This window comes from Dipteris shenzhenensis, chromosome 14 (genome assembly GCF_047967505.1).
Source record: "Dipteris shenzhenensis isolate YYH24624 ecotype China chromosome 14, Dip_SZ_1.0, whole genome shotgun sequence".
Classification (NCBI taxonomy): Eukaryota; Viridiplantae; Streptophyta; class Polypodiopsida; order Gleicheniales; family Dipteridaceae; genus Dipteris; species Dipteris shenzhenensis.
Window position 1 is genome coordinate 30,825,099 of NC_141609.1, and position 5,794 is coordinate 30,830,892.

The window sequence follows — 5,794 nt, forward strand, 5'->3', positions numbered from 1 at the left end:
TGGATGCTCCTCTTCTAGCTCAAAAAGAATCTATGAGCGATGGCGTCCTAGGCTAGTGTCTCCTCAGTGGAGGCAAAGCTCAAAATTGATCACCTGCTTGAGTGCCTTCTCAGCTCTAAATGTCACCCTTCTAGTCGTCTCCTCCAACTTTATGGCGGCAAATGACCATCCTCTGCCCCTTTTCATAGCCCTGCTTGTTTTTTGCATTTGCTTCCAATTTACACTCTGGTTTTCATTACGCCGGTATGCATTTCGTCTGAGGTCTCAGGAAAATGTGCATTTCGTCTGAGGCCTAGCATATCTGCACGAGGAGTTTGGATGTGAAGCCTGAGAACATTCTCTTGGACGAACAATTCAGGACGAAGGTGTCGGATTTTGGGCTATCTCGGAGCATGGACAGGGATCAGAGCCGGCTGGTTACGACCATGCGGGGCACTCCAGGGTACTTAGCGCCCGAGTGGCTGCTATCAGGGGGCATAGACAACAAGACGGATGTTTACAGCTACGGAATGCTTCTGTTGGAACTGGTGAGCGGGAGAAGGAGCGTTGATCAATCGCAGGACGATCCGGAGACCTGGTACTTGCCCGCCATGGCCTTCAGGAAGCTAAGAGAAGGCAGAGGGATAGAGATTGTGGATCTTGAGGTGCAGGGCGAGGTGGTGATGAACAAGGAGTATCGGAAGCAAGCTGAACTGAGCGTCAGCGTTGCGTTGTGGTGTATACAGGAGAAGGCAACGAGGAGACCAACGATGGGCAAGGTCGTGCGGATGCTGGAGGGGAAGGAGGAGGTGAAGGAGCCTCCGGAGTCACGCAACTTCTATACAGAGGATGGGGGGAAGCCGATGATGGGGGAAGTCGACGATCCAACAGCCATTGAAGTGACCAGTTTCACGGAATGCTCACTTGAAATTTGTTGCGCATAGAGAGAGCAAGACATCTTACAGAATCCCTAGCATGTTCGAATTTTTTGCGTCTATGATTTCGTTAGATTTGGCATAGAAAGCTACCTGGAAACATGCTCCTGCAGATCATTCACACAACGGCTGCGTTTGTTTAGAAATACAACAGAGCAACCAAGTTATCGTCAGTTCTTGGTGCATACAGACCTAACTCTTCTCCCGCAGTTGATGCACACAAAACTGTCCAAAGAGCTAATCTAATGAAACAATACAACGGAACATGTAGCAGGAGAGTAGTTAATTCTTTTCCTGCACTTCATGCAAGCAATTAGAGTCTAGTGTAGAACACGTGCGTTGATTGAGAAAATCTTACAGGTGAGCGAACAATCGGTGTGGTAACTGGTTATTTCTTCTGACTTTTAGGAATCCTATAATGTCGGCTTACTAGATAACTCGGGAAAATTCAATGCCTCATAATCCAAGTAAAGCTATCGAGTCCGTCTGCACCAATTGCTTGAAGCATCCTTTAAGCTTGACCCGTGTACTAAGGGTTTGAGACCCACTCCACTGGGTCTCAAGGTGGTAAAATGTCTTTATTCTAGAAATAAAAATTCATTTGGCTCACTCAATGTTGGTGGTTAGAGGATAATTCCGAATTTTGAAAGATAAGTTTTTTATATTTGTATGCAAATTAATGCAAATATTTTATGACTATGAGTTTTTGATTTACTGCCTAGGCCAAGAGGAGAAGGTGAACACACACACACACACACACACGCACACGCACGCACGCACACACGTGCGCCTATACACATACATGCACACACACGAAGTGAGAGCAAGTAAGAGAGAAAGACGTTTGTTATGCCCGATGGCAAGGGTTGAAATTCTACCAACATCACTAGATCTGAGCTAGATCTATCAAGTGTGTCATGGTCAATGTTAGTGTTGTTGGCAAGGCTTATATGCTAATCTCTTATACCAATAACACAACAAAAGGACATTTATAAACACAACAAAATAATATTTAAATGCAAGCAACATACTTCAACATACAATTATCTAGAGTGTATGTCAAAATGATGCATTCGTAAATAGTTTCATTATGCAAGGATACAATAAGCTCCTAAGGAAAAACCTCATAGCCCACACAGTCCCTAAATCCTAAAAATGACATTGAGGTGGTATCAGGGATTATGTTAATGTAATATTGTAAATGTGAACATGTTATTAACGTTGCGTACTTATGTTATAAACTCATGCTAACAACGTGTGTATTATCATAACCGCAAAGATTAACCATCGATAAACTGGCTATTTAATTATCCCATTTTCTCGGCAGGCAATTTATTCCCGACGGGCTATTGCAATAGCCCAACAGGCCCCACCAAGAGATGGCTAAATCCTGACAGGCTTTCTAAATACATAATGTAGTGCCCAGATTTGGAGAAGCGTGTAGAGACAGCTCCTTGGGTAGCACACCCTTGCTAAGGCTTGGTTGTTCATTGTTCGTAGAACTAAGCTCTGAAATGATTTGTTGATTGGGCCATTTGTCCTACTCGGGCTGTGTTGGTGCTTGATATAGACATTTCTTTAGAGTGTTGATGAGACCTAGCTTGTTGGGCTATTTGTCCTTTCTTGGGCAAGGGTAGTCCATGATACGTATCATTGCAAGGACCTTTGACACTCAATTTATTACTTGTAGGATTTGTGGGCCATTTGTCCTTCTTTGGGCAAGAGTAGTCCTACTATTTATTCTCACGTGTTGCTTGTGATTGTATGCTATTTGTTGTGTATTGTGGGCTACTAGTCCTATTATTGGGCAGTAGTAGTCCTCGTGTGTTGTTTCTAACATAGGTATTATGCAATGGATGAATCTTGGGTTAGTTGTCCTATAGTGAGTTGGGCAAAACTAATCCTTGAGAAGGCCATTCATCTTTAGTGCATTTGTGTTTTATTGTGTGGTTGACTTTTGGGCATTGTGTCCTATTTTGGGCTAACAACGTGTGTATTATCATAACCAGTCAAAGATTAACCATCGATAAACCGGCTATTTAATTATCCCATTGGGATAATCCATTTTCTCGGCAGGCAATTTATTCTAGGTGGGCTATTGCAATAGCCCGACGGGCCCCACTCGGCAGGCTTTCTAAATACATAATGTAGTGCCCAGATTTGGAGAAGCGTGTAGAGACAGCTCCTTGGGTAGCACACCCTTGCTAAGGCTTGGTTGTTCATTGTTCGTAGAACTAAGCTCTGAAATGATTTGTCGATTGGGCCATTTGTCCTACTCGGGCTGTGTTGGTGCTTGATATAGACATTTCTTTAGAGTGTTGATGAGACCTAGCTTGTTACGTGGATTGGGCTATTTGTCCTTTCTTGGGCAAGCGTAGTCCATGATACGTATCATTGCAAGGACCTTTGACACTCAGTTTACTACTTGTAGAGTTTGTGTTTAGGTATTTGGGCCATTTGTCCTTCTTTGGGCAAGAGTAGTCCTACTATTTATTCTCATGTGTTGCTTGTGATTGTATGCTATTTGTTGTGTATTGTGGGCTACTAGTCCTATTATTGGGCAGTAGTAGTCCTCGTGTGTTGTTTCTAACATAGGTACTATGCAATGGATGAATCTTGGGTTAGTTGTCCTATAGTGAGTTGGGCAAAACTAATCCTTGAGAAGGCCATTCATCTTAAGTACATTTGTGTTTTATTGTGTGGTTGACTTTTGGGCATTGTGTCCTATTTTGGGCAGTACATGTCCTAAATAAAAGCTCACTATTGTGTTATTATTTTTTGAATCATGTGTATCTTGTATTGTTAGGCTTGTGTTGCAATCTATGTGCATGTATTTTTCAATAATAATTGTTATATAGGACCACATATGAAGACAATAGAAAGGCTTTCAAATTATATATTGGTAACTCCAGAGAGAAGATTATTGATTGCTACTAGGTCTCAGGTATGCAAAAGCTTATGTTTTTTTAATTTTGCAATGCATGGCATGAGATTCCTCTCCAATATGCCTGTTTTTCCTTTCTGCAAGTCCATTTTGCTATGGGGTATGACTACATGAATATTGCTGCTTTATGCCATGCTCCTGTAGGAAACTTGCAAACTCATTTGAGAGGTACTCTCCCCCTTCCTCTGACCTTAGGCATTTTATTTGCAGGCCTATTTCTTTTTCAACCATAGCTTTAAAAGCTTTGAAATGCCCAAACACTTCACTTTTCTTTTTCATAAAATACACCCAAACTTTTCTGCTGTAGTCATCAATAAAAGTGACAAAATAATGACACCTCCAATAGATGCAGCTTTAGTAGTCCATACATCAAAATGGATTAATTCCAATGGCCTGTTACTCTCTTGAGCATGTCTAAGAAATGGTTTCCTTGCCTGTTTTTCAAATTGACAGGCTTCACATACCTTATGCATTTTTGCAACCTTGAACTTAAGCAATCCTGCAATAATATTTTGGGCCTGCATTAATTTAAGTCACTGTACATTAACATGACCAATGTGTTTATGCTAGATATCAATATCTACAACTACATCGGTCCCATGTGCAAACATTACTGCACTCAAGTCAGGCATGTCCGCATCCAACGTAAACATCCTGTCCTTCTTCTTCCCTTTTGCTATCAAGTGACCTTTATTTTTCATATCCTCAACAAAGCATCCATAAGGATTAAATCTAACTCGCAAGCCCTGCTCAACCATTTGACTAACAGAAACCAGGTTCTTGGTGATATTCGGGACATGAAATACATCAGACAGGTATTTCTTTTTTCCATCCTGCATAGACAAAGGAGTTTTACCAATCTACATAATAGAATGTGTAGTATCGTCACCAGTCTCCACAAATCCTGGTCTTTCCATTTTCCTTGCATCCTGCATCCATTTTGCATGACCTGTCATGTGGTTTGATGCATTTGAATCAACATACCACACATCATTGCTTTCTTCTACACTTGTCACAGAATTGGTCATGTGCTGCACCATAAACAGATGCTCATTTCTGTCATCACCCTTTCTACTAGAGCATGCATAATTGCCTTGTTGCAATTTTCTAGTCATGATGTCATTCTGCTTTTTATAGCAGTCTTTAACCATATGACCCATTTTACCACAGTAGTAGCATTCAACATTGTTGTTTGCATTTTGGCCTCTCTGCCATCCACAACCTCTTTGGCTCCCCCTGCATCTAAAGTTACCATGACCTCCTCCATAGGACTGGTTTTCTTGAATTTGCTGCATATTTTGATTTCTACCATGACTTCCAAATCGGCATGCTCTACCTCTTCCAGCATTTGAGTAGAAGACAGGTTCTTTTGAAGTTCCTCCTGAAGAAGATGCACCATTATTTCTCTGCTTTTCCGAAATTAGAAGAGCAATCAACTCCTCAAAATAAAAAAAATTCTCACGGATGGCAATGGATGTCCAGAATTGTGCATAATTCTTTCCTAGACCATTCAAGGTCACAAAAACTAAATCATCATCTTCCACTAGCGACCCAATAGAAGCAAGTGCATCTGCAATCTTCTTCACCTTCATGTGGTAGTCATCGATGCTCATATTTTCTCTCTACACATTATGCAACTCCTGCTTGAGCTGCATTTTCATGGCTTGCATATTTGTGCTATACATTTTTGTCAAGATATCCCATGCATCCTTCGGCGTGCTTGCATCCTGAATATGCACAATCATAGAATCTGAAATATTGATAGATAGCCAGTACATAACTTTTATGGCTCTCTCATGCCAGCCTTTAAATACCTGCAACTCTTGTTGATTGGGAACATTGGGAATAATTGGTTCTTGTTCAGCTCCAGTAATGAACTCCCAATAGCCTTTTCCCTTGAGGAAATTCGTCATTCTAAACTTCCATGGTTGGAAGT

At 41.3% G+C, this 5,794-nt stretch overlaps 1 pseudogene; it reads left to right on the forward strand.

Moving 5' to 3' along the window:
- Positions 1-392: 392 nt before the first annotated feature.
- On the forward strand, positions 393-923 carry LOC147894461 (putative receptor-like protein kinase At5g20050 pseudogene; annotated as a pseudogene).
- The last annotated feature ends 4,871 nt before the right edge of the window (positions 924-5,794 follow it).